Source organism: Carlito syrichta, unplaced genomic scaffold (assembly GCF_000164805.1).
Source record: "Carlito syrichta isolate Samal-C Ts95f unplaced genomic scaffold, Tarsius_syrichta-2.0.1 Scaffold288979, whole genome shotgun sequence".
Lineage (NCBI taxonomy): Eukaryota > Metazoa > Chordata > Mammalia > Primates > Tarsiidae > Carlito > Carlito syrichta.
This window is the reverse complement of record NW_007233075.1, coordinates 437,828-451,785: the sequence shown is the minus strand read 5'-3', so window position 1 is coordinate 451,785 and position 13,958 is coordinate 437,828. Positions and strand designations below refer to the sequence as shown.

Genomic DNA, 13,958 nt, shown 5'->3' with positions numbered 1-13,958 from the left:
ACAACGAAACCTGGATGACAGCACATCTGTTTACAGCATGATTCACTAACTATCCCACTGTTGAGACCTACTGCTCAGGAAAAAAAGAGATGCTGTTTTCATGCCTGCTAACACAACATCCACTCTGCAGCCCATGGATCAAGGAGTTTTTCTGATTTGCAAGTCTTATTATTTAAGAAATATATTTTGCATAAATGCTATAGATAGTGATTCTTCTGACAGATGCAGGCAGAATCAAGTGAAAATCTTCTGGATAAAAATTCACCATTCTAGCTGTCATTAAAAACTTTAATGATTCATGGGAGGAGGTCAAAGTAGCAATGTGAACAGTAGTTTGGGAGAAATTGATTCCAACTCTCTTAGATGACTGAGAGGTTCAAGACTTTAGTGGAGTTATCTCAGATGTTGTGAAAATAGTAAGAGAACTAAAATTAGAAGTGAAGCCTGAAGATATGATTGAATGTCTGCAATCTCAAGATAAAACTTGAATAAGTAGGAGTTGCCTTTTATGGATGAACAAAGAAAGTGGTTTCTGGAGATGGAATCTACAGGTGAAGATGTGTGAACATTGTTGAAATGACTACAAAGGATTTAGAATTCTCCATAAATTTAGTTGAGCAGCAGCAGCGTTTGAGATAATCGACTCCTATTTTGAAAGAAATTATACTGTGGGTAAAATGCCATCAAACAGCATCGCATACTAAAAAGAAATCTTCCCTGAAAGGAAGAGGCAACTAATATGGCAAATTTCACTGTTGTCTTATTTTAGGAAATTACCACAGCCACCTCAACCTTCAACAACCACTACCCTGATCAATTGGCAGACATCAACATTGAGGCAAGACCCTCCACCAGCAGAAAGATTGCAACCTGCTGATGGCTCAGATGATTGGTAGCATTCCTTAGCAATAAAGTATTTTTTAATTAAGGTATGTACATTGCTGTTTTAGATGTAATGTTATTGCAAACACTTAGTAGACTGAAGTACAGTGTAAACATCATTTTTACATGCATTGGAAACCAAAATTTGTGTGATTCATTTTATTGCAATACTCACTTTATCACAATTTTTTAAAAAATGTTACCGTCTGAAACTAAACTGCATTATCTCTGAGGGACACTTCTATGTGACTCAAAAAACTTGACACTGAGGGTATCCTTTCAATCTCAAGAATTAAACATAAGAATTCCCATCACTGTAACTGTGGCTACTTATATATTTTTCCAACCATGCTCTATCTAGACATGCTCCATCCTACAATTAGAAGGCATCCAATAATGATTTGCTAAATGAAAGAATGAAGAACTGAATAAATAAAATGTCATTTTAAAACAGTCATCTAAAAGACTATTTTTTCTACTTCTTAAATACCGTATAACTACTCTGCTAAAGGTATTTAGGCTCTTAACAAAGAATGTAATGTATATAAGTGGATCACAATGATGTGTGTGCTGTGCAGTCCTGAGACAAGTAGTGTGCAGCTACCAGCAATTATCTACTCAGACCCTCAAGTACAAACTCCATCTTCACAATGCAAGTCTTTATCTTGGCTGCAACACTGGACATCCACCTTCCTATCTCATCATCAGATGAAGTCTGTTTGACTCCAGAAGGCAATCTGTATCTTTTCAGTGGACAGCTATGGATAGGGTGCCTTTCAGCCTATTTCAGAACAAGAAACGGGCAGGTCTGTGTCACCTTGAACTTTGTCTAGACACGATATTGTTAAAGTCTAACTAACCATTGGAGAAATAGTTCAACTAATTTTGATGATTCCAGGGAAAGACATAAGAGGAGAGAATGTTTAAAAGGAATCTTTTTTTTGGGGGGGGACAAAACCAAGAGTAAGTGAGCTGATTTCCCACTTGTTCAAAAGGCCAAAGCTCTAAAATAAAAACAATCATGATGGCACTGGTTTAGTGGACAAGGGAATATAGTAGAGTCTGGTTGCTCTCTAACCTGTTTCTTCCTCTGGGATCCACAGCTCAAGACCACACGAGCAGAGACCATAGGACTGAGTGTGGGTGATGTGTGCAAGGGTATGACCAGGAGAGGTGTCCAAGTCTGGCCCTAAACCTCCCACAGAACTTCCACGTGTGCCCTGTTGTCATCCATATAGGGGCTGAACGTCAAGGAGGACGTGGCCTAACATGCAAGGGCACCTGGGAAAGAAGAAACACAGACCGCTCAGTGACTGTGGAAGGCAGCGCCCTGCCTACTCCACATCACTTGTCTACAATGCAGGCCTGCCACTTCAACCAGCAAACACATAGAAGGCCTTACTGAGTCTGAATTTCAGATAAACAAGTAAGTTTTATATAAGGATGTCTAATGCAGCATTAAAGATCCACCTATATGTCTATGCAATATTCAGAACACATGTATATTTAAAAATTTTCCACTGCTTATTTGAAATTCAAATTTAATTGGCATCTTTTATTCTCTCTGCCAATCCTACCCACAGTGGCACTGAGATCTAGGGTTGCTTTTACAACTACTTGCCTACCTTGATTAACACAAAACATGAAGATATAAGTGTAAGGAACAGTCATAGAAATCATTAGTAGTGCCAATACTTACAATAGTGATATAAATCATTAGGTTTGGAGTAAAGTCTAAAATATCGCCACACAGTTTACATGTGGTTAAGCTAAGTAAGGAACCAAGCATCTCTGCTGCAGACACGGTCTTTGCAGCAATGGGACTCCTGGATGCATCACATGTGCTGGAGACATGTTAGCTGTGACACACGCTGGGACATTACAGTCATGAGCATGGCATGTTTTGTGCTGCCAGGGCAAAGCAGAGCAGCTTGGAAAAGCATCAACCTTGTAGCATGCAGAGATCAATGGACGCCAGATGAGGAGGGAACAGAGTCAGTGCAGAATCCTTCATTCTGACACCACAAAAGGTGTTGCTGAAGAGGCAGGAAGACCGAACTGACTTATGAAAAGGCAGCAAGATATTCTAAATCTCCCTGTCATGAGCCTTTGCTCCCAGAATCTACTGCCACTCCGCTCCTGGTGAGCTGGACAGCAGAAACACCCTGCCCTTCCTTTTCCGTCATGAGTTTAAAAAGAAGGTGTAAGTATAAGCCTGGCTAATCTTGAGAACAACAAGAACAGCGGCTGCACTTACTGAGCACCTATTGGGTATCAGACATTATTCTGAGGACTGCATGGTATCTCCTGCCATCGTTAAAATGGCCACAAACAGATGCTATCTTTCCCACATTACAAGTGAGGTAGCTATGCCACAAACACCTTAACCAACTCATCCAAGGACACACGTTACTAAGCAGCAAAATCTCAACATTAAATCCAGTTCTAATTCCAAAGCCTGCATTCTTGACCACCCAGCTACCCTACGCCATGGTCCCCTTCAGATTGACTATATCATACCTAAACCCAATATACTCTCCAATCCTTGTTACATAGTTGGGTTATTATGTGGATACAGAAGTCAGTGTTTAGGTGATAATTGAAAATGTCTCTTTTTTTTCCCCTATGCCAGAACACTAACCAGAAAAAACAATGCGGCTACCACAGGATGTATGAGTACTTCTGAGTGTCTTGAATCATAACTTTCAAGAGGATTAGTCTTTTTTACGCTTAAGTTACACTTACAATAGGTCTTTGAGGTAGGTCTAAGGGAAAATATTTTTCATTAGAAGAATCATTTATATAGATATCCAAAGGTAAAACTACTAGTCTGTTATAAATGCCTTATTTTTATTAGAACAAATTTTATTTCCATTTTTCCTATCCATTCATTTTAGTAAAATAATAATCCATGGTAACTTCTGGAAAGGTTACTGGAGAATAGAAAATCAGTAAACTTACTGATCAATTATTTCTATAAAAAATGACTTCTCAAAAGAAACCTGCCTGCTAACACAATGATAATCTTATAAATATTAAATATAAAATGTCACCATATGTTCTATAAAGCCTGACTATATACATTTTCTCAAAAAAAATCACTCACAAAGAATTATCTTAGTAATTTATTAGAATAATGATTGCTAGAAATTTTCAGCTAATCTCACTTATAATCTGAGTTTTTATAGGATAGCGCAAATCTTGGCCAAAAAAAAAAAAAAAAGAGTCTATCAAGAAATACATGTTCAGTTCAAAATCCAGAACACCGACAACACAAAATGCCACCAAGAACACAGAGCATCAGGAACGTTCACTCACTACTAGTGGGAATGCAAAATGATACAGCCACTGTGGAAGACAGCCTAGCAGCTTCTCACAAAATCAGACATCCTCTTACCATAGGATCCAGCAAATGCTCTCCTTGGTACTTGCCCAAGGAGTTGAAAACTTGCCCAACAAAAGTCTGCACATGGATGTCTTGCAGCAGCTCTATGCATAACTGTCAGTACCCAGAGGCAGTTGAGACGATCTCCAGTAGGTGAGTGTAGAAAGAAGCCACGGTATGTCAGACAATGTGATCTCTCTCAGCACTAAAAAGGAATGAACTAGAGCCACGGAAATATGGGGGAAATGGAAATGCATATTACTAACTGAAAGAGACCAATCTGAAAAGGCAGCACACTGTGTGATCCAAACTATATGATATTCTAGAAAAGGCAAAAGGAGACAAAAAAAAAATCCAGGGCTTCTAGGGCTGGGGAGGGAGGGATGAACAGGTGGAACACTGGGATCTTGGGGGCAAAGCAGCTGATCTGGATTACACTGTAATGGCTGTAGTAGCGGGTCCCTGTCACTGCACACATTTCTATTCCCTTGGAACGTGAGCCCTAATGGGAACTGTGGACTTGGGTGATAATGCTGTGTCAATGCAGGTTTGTGGCTGAACTCATGCATCACTGTGGTGCAGGACGTCGCAAGGCGGGGAGAAGGGGGGAGGTTGTATGGAAGAGACAGAGGACATGCAGAAGTCTCTGAACTTTCTTCTCCAGTTTACAATGAACTGTTTTGAAGCATACATTTCAGAAAATAAATATGTGTTCAGATTGCATCACATCAGGCCCAGAACTCCTTGGAAAACGTCCTAGTTATGGACCTACTGAGCATCCCTTCCGCCCAAACAGGACTTCCCGATATCTGTGTGAGTTAAAACAAGATGACTCGAAAATCCTGCCTCTGCCTGCAGTGAACTTACTAAGATGGGCCATGAAGTGATAGTGATTTTACTGATCATTTTTTAGCCCCTTTATTGAAAGATGATGAAAAACTCTTTGATGGCCACATCATGTCTTATATTCATGTATTATCTAACAAAATCCCATTCAGCACCTTACACTCAATAGTTAGATGTTGAATAAATAGTATTACAAAAATGTCATATTAAATTACTCAATTTTTTTTTTACCAAAGTAACTTTATTAATGAGAAAATTAAAAGTAAAAGTTTAAAGATTTTTAAAAGATGGGCATGAAAAAATCACGCTTATTCACTTTTTGACCTTTGTTTTGATTTTGGACAAATGATCTAAAACCTCATCATAACCCTTGGTTGGTAAGCAGAATGAGACGGTTTTTATTCTCTACATAAATCGCAACAAGATCAACAAATCTCATTTTGACTTAACCACGCAGCTATCACTTCAGGATTTGGTCTGTTTCCAATTGTGGATGAGAACGTATCAAGCTAATTCTGAGCTCCCAAACACAGGCATTATATTTTACTATAAAATAAGTTTAGCAATCTGAAAAAAGTAAGTTCACATTATTATACTTAACTAGAAATCAATTTCTTCTCACTTTTAAAATAACTAATCGTCTAGTCTTTAAGAACTTTCACTTTCTGTGTTAGCTCATTGCACTAAAAATACATTTGGTTTCAGGAATTAGATAAATAAAATCTGATTTTTTGTAAGTATATATATCTACTTGATGACAATAAATCTCCTAATTTTATATGCAGAAGATACTTAACATAAGCACAAATTTCCTAATTAACGGCATTTCAAATGAAGCACCTTAGATATCCAGTTTTGGAATTTTATCATACTCATGATTTTAAAACTTCTAGAAATGAGAATGCTGGTTCTTTACAGAGTTAGCCTATAAATTCTGGTAGACCAGTCTTTCTCAGTGGGAAAGCTTGAAAAACAAAGAATTCTTCAGGGAGAGTTTTTTCACCTATATTTGTTATTTATTAAAAGTAAAAGTATTTATTACTTATTTACATAAAATATGTATTTTTATAAAGAAATATAACTACAGTTCCTCCAGTTATGCTCTCAACTTAAATCTTGCTTAAAATTTTTGTTGGCCACCTGTCAAGTAAAGGTTTTATAATTATATTTCAATTTTGTACTGAAAATAGTATAAAATTAAGTTTTCTAAAATGTAAAAATGTATCCTTTACCAAAACTGGAAATAATGACAATTTATATTTGTTTTTATGTCACTGTCTTGGTACTTTAAACATATATCTGCAAGACTATTACTTTAAAATGTTGATAACTATTCAATATATATAATTATCCATGTTGATGCTCATTGTACATTTTGGGGGGAATCTCTAGGAACTCAGAGCAGACTATTTTCAGAAAACAAGTTAACAGTCAAGGTACCAGTGTATCAGCTCATACTTCACTAGTGGCCTCCTATAGATACTTGGCATCTGGCTGACATTTATTTCCCAGATACCCTCACTTGAGATTAGGAAAATACTGGCCACAGCTTATTTTGTTTTGTAGCATAAAGCCAATCACATGAGCTGGGTAGATGAATATGTGAATATCTGTGTTAATTTTTTATTAGAGAGACACACAAGCAGACAAGAGTCTCTAACGAATGTTTAACACTAGTCCTCAAAATCATATGACATGGTCGGGTCCATGTACTAATGGTCAGAATAAATATCTATATTTACGAAGTCAAGGAAACCCAGTATTTAATTGTAATCAGAAACTGTATTAAGAAAGAAGAGATTTACACAGTCAAAACAAAGTAATACAAGATTTACAGAAAGTAATATAAAGGTGTGCCTATGAGGAGGTGGTGGCAGAACAAAAATGCAGTTTGGGCTAGTTTGAATTTTTAGTTAACCTGTGCCTCAAATGGTGACAAACTTTTAGTCATTATGAAGAGCACACAAATGCAAAGCAGGTTTGGAATTCACAAATTCTTCTTAATCCATATATAGAGCAATATCTAAGACACAGTATGTAATAGTCTCTTTACCTGAAAAAGAAAGAGGAAAAGCAGGTTGTGACAGGGGATGCCTGGAAGACTGCCTGGCGGCCAAAGCCAGTCATACAGCAACAGTCCAAGGAGTAGGGGTGGTGGCAAGACTCCATGGCCCAGGTCAGGGAAGGCACAGACTTTCATTCCCCATTGCCCTTGTCCTGGGCCGTGGCCAAGTCCCTGAGTTCACCACCTGCATTGTGGGGCCAAGCAGAGCCAGGAGGAGTGTGCAGTTCACACCTATTCCTTCTTCTTCGCCCTCACCACTAACGACCTCTGTGCTTGATTTTCTGAGACAACTTAATATTCATATAAGCCACAAAGCCTGGAAGATGGGTTCTAAAGATAGAATAATATTTGAGAAAAAGAGTTTACTTTAGAAGAAAAAGGGGAAGGGAACCTTGCATAACACAGGTCATGCTTTCTCCTTACTTTAGGTGGGACAAAATTTGCAAGGAAAGCTGTGAAAATGGGACAAGCACTTAATTGCTGGCAAACCCAGGGTAGACTCGAGCTACTACCTGTGGCATCTTGGAAAGAAGGCTCTGACGGCAGCCCTCAGCCCTCAGGCATGACGGAGGAAGTGTCCCTGTCATGCTTCCAAGCATAGTCGGTTAGCCTGTGACACACCCTCATGAGCCTCTCCACTCACCCTTTGGTGAACCCTACAAGTCAAGATTCCTTTGAGTTTTACTTTCTATGGTTTTTAATACGAAAACACTTACAGCAACTATGCATTTTCAGTCACTCAAGCTGTCCCCTTCCCAGCAGGAGTGTGATACACGCTGCACCTTCCACTAGCAGTTAAACTACAGACTCTGGACACTGTCTTCACTTGTAATATCTGCATCATCATGAAACAAACTCAGTTACACAGACATCTCTTTACTTTCCAGTGGTCATGTGAAACTCAGAAAAATATATAACTAGATTAACTTCATTAAAATTCATAACTTTCCTTTATGTTCAGTAACAAAAAACATCATCAAGACACACACATGGCCTCACGTGTTTCTATATAATAAACCCACATCCTCCCGGCAGCAGGAGCGGAGGCAGCCAGGGCAGAAAGGGGCCATGCCAGGATGTGGCTGCTAGCAGAAAATTTTACAATTCATTTGTCTTCACGCAAATGAACTAAATGTTTGCACAGCTGATTTTCTTGTTTTCCTTTTTCTTCCTTCCTTACCCTCCTCTCCTATTCTCTTTCTTTACTCCTTCCTTTTGTCCAACATTAGCTTTGGGCTAACACCAGAGTTTCAACAAGAAATAAAAACGGCATGACTCAGGCAGGAAGCTAATAAGCTTCCTTTCCCCCAAAATGCCATTAGAGACTTCCTGAATAAATGAGAAATGTATTAATTAATTTTTTAAAAAGAAGTGCTTGCCCAAGCAACAACAACAGATTCCGGTCTACATTATGATTAAAATCAACTTGAATAATAAAAGTCAAATATGGATAGGATCTGTTAGGATACCTTCTCCATCTACGGCCAGTGCAGTTGGCTCCCAATGGTGTGTAAATTATTCTAGTGCCTTGCTGAACCTGAAGAAGTGGGGCTTCTACCACTTCCCTTTTGAATAACTCCCTAACATAATGAATTTCATTAACAGGAAATTCCTTGTAAATACATTTATAACTAAAGCTTTTTCATTCAAAATCACTCCGTTATTCACGGTCATACTGGTGAGTGAAAAGGATGGATAAAATCATACTACACAGCCATTAAGAAGAACAAAATCCTGCCCTTTGCAGCAATGTGCATGCAATTATTCTAAGCAAATTAACACAAAAACAGAAAACCAAACACAGCATGTTCTCATTTGTAAGTGGGATCTTTACTGAGCACACATGGATACAAAGAAGGAACAGTAGACACTGGGGACTCTTAAAGGTGGAGGGAGGGAGAGAGGGTACAAGGACAGAAAAACCACCCGTTGGGTGCCATACTTACACCCTGGGTGATGGGCTCAACAGATGCCCACACCTCACCATCACGCTACACACCCATGTAACACACCCGCACATGTACCCTTGAATTTTATTTTTAGTTATTTTTACTAAAAAATTTTAAGGAAAAAAGCATACACATATGTGCATATACATTTACATACACATATATATTCACATATACATATGACTGCGTATGTGTATATAATTTTAAACACATAATTACACTTATTCAATTTTACATTATTGTAATTTATATATTAATATTTAATTGACACGCAGGCTTAAATATTTTACATAAAAACACTATGTATATTCATGTATATCCTTCTTCTGAGACTCATTCTCCATTGATTTAATTTTTTAACAAGGTTACATAAAAATTCCTCCTGCCAATTATATTTAGTTTAGCTTATAGTTAATGAATCACCAACCAGTTTGACACATATTTAAAGGGCAAATAGAAGAAATGGTTGTGAGCATTGCGTTTTGCATTGCTTTTCTGTTTGCTTGTTTGCATGACAACTTACAGGCAAGTGGTAATGCAAACATTAAGCTTCAATCTTGAGACTGCTCTCAACAAATGCTGTGTTCACCACAGGGATAATAAATACCATTAAGAATGATAATTTAAATGAAAATATGTTGACTTAAGACATAGGATTTGGTAAGATTTGATTTCTCTTCTATTTCAACAACTCCTAACATGGCAGAGCCACTGAAACCAACTTGATGCCTATAAGGACATACTTGAGACCCTGAGAGAGCATAGGGGCTGCCTGAACACCATAGCACAGTGACTCGAGGTCCACCTGGGTTACCAGCAGCACCTCACCAAGAAGATTGCTTTCTGTAATTGCTGACTTAGGTTCGCCCAAATAAGATCTGTTTGCCTTTTTAAAAGGCATAATTTTGATTTCTCACAAAGCAAACAAAGCCCTCCACTTTTATAATTTATTAAACTACAGGCTTTATTTACAGCAAAAAACTAAATTTAGTTTTGCTAATTAAAAACAAATCACTAATATAAAGCATTACCTATAAGTCACAAAATTAAAAGCATCTCCATAAACTAAGTTTTAAAAATCTGTATTTTTGAAAATAAGGAACATTTCCGAATGCTTCCTAAATGTAATTTAAATATATATATATATAGTTCTATTTTGGTGGATTTTTTTGTAGTCAACTATGTTTTAGGGATTGCTCATACACCAGCCCTTGCAAATGTTCATTAAATATAAGGAATTCAGGAGTCTGAAGGCGCTCTTAATGACATCATCAAAAACTTCTCCAGTCTCTTGGTCCCTAGCAATGAGCCTTCCTCAGCTTCCTGGTCCCCAGCTATCAGCCTTCCTCAGTTTCCTGGTCCCCAGCAATAAGCCTTCCTCACACATCTCTGGGAACCTCCCTTAGCCTGGCTCAGTCAACTCTGCTTCTAGTGAGCCTTGGCATCTATGTTCTCATCTTGACCCACGACTAGTTGATTTATTAACACAATAACTTAACATGTGCTTACTTGACAAAGATCAGAAACACATAAGAATCAGTAAGAAAGTAAAAATCGAGCATAATCTCACCATTCAGAAACAACTACTGTTAACATGTCATATAAATCTTTTAAATAAAAATGAGATTCATGTACAATGTACATCAGTTTGAAAAGTGATTTTTCACTTAATATATTCTAAATATCTTCTAGTTCTCTCCACATTTTTAGTATTTTTCTCAAATTTCCCCCATGTCTTTACTGCCTTATTGTTCTAGACAGGAGGTCAACACACTTCTGAAAATGAGCTGACGGTAAATCTAGGGGGTTCTACAGCCCCAGGGGCTCTGTTGTGACTCTTTACTTTCCATGTGGCAGGGTGGCTGTAGATGTGACCAAGGATGGACATGGCTGTGTTCTAGTGAGGTCCCAGACAGCACCTCATTTACAGTCAGCCAGTGGGCTGCAGACCCACATTCTAGAAAGTCCCACACAGTATCTTCACACATGACCTTTATACATAGGCCTTGCCATCAGCACAGATTGACCCCAGCACAGGACGTCCAGGACTGTGGTCATTCCCACAGTGCTTGCACATGGAACATTTGAGAGTGGTAACAATCCTTTTTGCTGGAGGGGCATCTCCCAGAATGACTTCCTCAGCTATCTGGGTTTAAAAACCTGTATTTCAACAGCCAAGTGGAGGATTCTCTTCCTTCTCCCCTTTAGCCAAGAGACATCCAAGTTCCATGAGCCACGACTTGCTGACTGACAATGCCTGTCCCTGTTTAGAATCCATGGAGAGGGCCTGAGATGGAGGAATTGGGATGGGGGAGACCCATGAGCTTCCATGCACCTACCCTGTACTCTGCCCCTCCACAGTGGTGAGGGAGGCCCTTCTCTCTGGCCTCTCTCTACCTGTGCTGTGAGTCCCAGAGCCTCCCCGCAGTCTCTTCTCTTGCCCTCCCTGATGACTCCTCAGTTGCAGCCCCTCATGACTTGCTGGCTCCTTTATCTAGGATCTGTCCATCATAAAAACGCCATTCGAGTCTCCAGCAGCATCCCCCACTCCCTGCCCGTGCCCTTCCTGGCCAGGGCTCATGAAAGACTCATCTGCCCTTCTTTCATTCCATGCACTCCTCCCTTGAGTCCAGCTTGGCCTTGCTTGGCCACTGACTACTGAGACCAGTGAAATCTCACTGCCAAGTCCTGCAGCACCTCTTTCCTTCCCATCCTGCTAAAAAGGTGGCATGATGTGCTGACCAAGAACACACAGGCCATCGTCCAAGTGCACAATTCTGTCACATGTCAGCTGTGCATTTCTTGGGCACATCACTTAGCCTCATGGCATTTCATTTTATTATCTTCAAAATTGGGATATAATAATTCCTATCACAAAGGATTGCAGTCAAAATTAAGTTAATACATGTAGAACTGCTCACACCAGTCCTTGGTCCATAAAACACTCTATAGACCAATGGAACAGGACAAAGGATCCAGAAATAAAACTACAACCTTCAATCAACTCATCTCTGACAAAGCTGACAAAGACAAACATTGGGGAAGAGATACCATATTTGGCAAATGGTGCCAGTGGCCTGGCTAACCACATGCAAAAGCAAAAGAATGAAACTGGATTCCTACCTATTACCATATACAAAAATTAAGTCAAAATAGATCAAGGACTTAAACGTAAAACTTCAAACTATAGAAACCTTAGAAGAAAACCTAGAGAACAGCCTCCTAGACATCCGCCTAGGCAATGAATTCATGGCCAAATTTCCAAAAGCAATTGCGGCAAAAACTAAAATTGATAGGTGGGACCTTATCAAGTTAAAAAGATTTTGCACAGCAAAAGAAACCATCAGGAGAGTAAAGAAACAACCCACAGAATGGGAAAAAATATTTGCAAGTTATGCATCCAACAAAGGCCTAATGTCCAGGCCTCAAAGGAACGCAAATGAATTGACAGAAGAAAAAGTCCCTTTAAAAAGTAGGCAAAGGCCGGGCTCGGTGGCTCAGCCTGTAATCCCGTGCCTTTGGGAGGCTGAGGTGAGTGGATTGCCTGAGCCCGCGGGTTCGAGACCCGCCTGGGCAGCGAGACCTCATCTCTACAATAAATCAGAAAATCAGCCGTGGTAGCACATGCCTGTAATTCCAGCTACTTGGAAGGCTGAGGCGGAAGGATCGCCGGAGCCCAGCAGGTCGAGGCTGCGGTGGCCGGGAGCGGCCACTGCACTCCAGTCTGGGCGACAGAGTGAGACTCCAACTCAAAAAAAAAGTCAAAAACAACAAATGTTGGTGAGGCTGTGGAGAAAAGAGAACACTTACTGTTGATGTGTTGGTGGGAATGTAAGCTAGTTCAACCTTTGTGAAAAGCAATGTGGTAACTTTTCAAAGAACTAAAAATGTAGCTGCTATATAACCCAGCAATCCCACTTTGGGGACTATACCCAGAGGAGCACAAATTGCTCTACCAAAAGGACACCTTCATGTGTATATTCTTTGCAGCACTATTCACAATAGCAAAAACATGGAACCAACCCCGATGTCCCTCAAAAGTGGAATGGATAAAGAAAATGTGGCACATATGCACAACAGAATACTATGCAATCACAAAGAAGAACAAAATCATGTCCTTTGCAGCAATATGGATGCAGTTGGAGACCACCATTCTAAGTCAACTATCACAGAAACAAAGAGCTGGATACCACATGTTCACACTCATTAGTGGGCCCTAAATACTGGGCACTTGAGCACAAAGGTGGGAACAACTGATGCTGGGCACTGCTAGCAGGAGGAGGGAGGGAGGGGAGACAAGGGGCACACAACCACCCATTGGGTACCACATCCACTACTAGAGGGAGAGAGGGCCCACTAGATAGAAGCCCAAACCTCACCAGCACACAATTTACTTATGTAGCAAATCGTCACTTGTACCCCACATCTCTAACATTAAAATTAAAATTTAAAAAATTCAACAAACAAACAAAAAAGAAAGCTCTTATAAACTCCATGACAACACATTCTCAGGTTTTTTCTGACCTCTGTGATCCATCCTCCCTAATCTCACGTTACACTCCTCTTCTTCCATGCTATTCCCCTCCTTCACATGGATGCAGAGAGCCTTCATGGTCACCCGATTTGCCTCTGAAGGGTTAGAGGTTGGTGTTTGTTCCCTCAGTACTTTAAAGATGTCGTTCCTCTGTCTTTCCTCATGCACTGCTTCTAACAGCAAATGTGCTGACCTTCATATCATTCCTCCTCTGTATCATGTGGCTTTTCTTTTTCTTTTTTTGAGTTGGAGTCTCTCTGTCGCCCAGACTGGAGTGCAGTGGCTGCTCCCGGCCAC

The 13,958-nt window shown here is 39.7% G+C and overlaps 1 protein-coding gene and 1 pseudogene across 3 annotated transcripts in view; both read right to left on the bottom strand.

The window, feature by feature from the left end:
• Window positions 1-13,958, bottom strand: part of SSBP2 (single stranded DNA binding protein 2) — a 200,490-nt gene that overhangs the window by 106,815 nt on the left and 79,717 nt on the right. The window lies entirely within an intron of this gene.
• Window positions 1-13,958, bottom strand: part of LOC103256157 — a 31,248-nt pseudogene that overhangs the window by 3,282 nt on the left and 14,008 nt on the right. The window contains exon 2 of the transcript XR_002481733.1: window positions 1,961-2,102. The product of XR_002481733.1 is annotated as an uncharacterized LOC103256157 (transcript). The remainder of the gene's footprint in view (window positions 1-1,960; window positions 2,103-13,958) is intronic.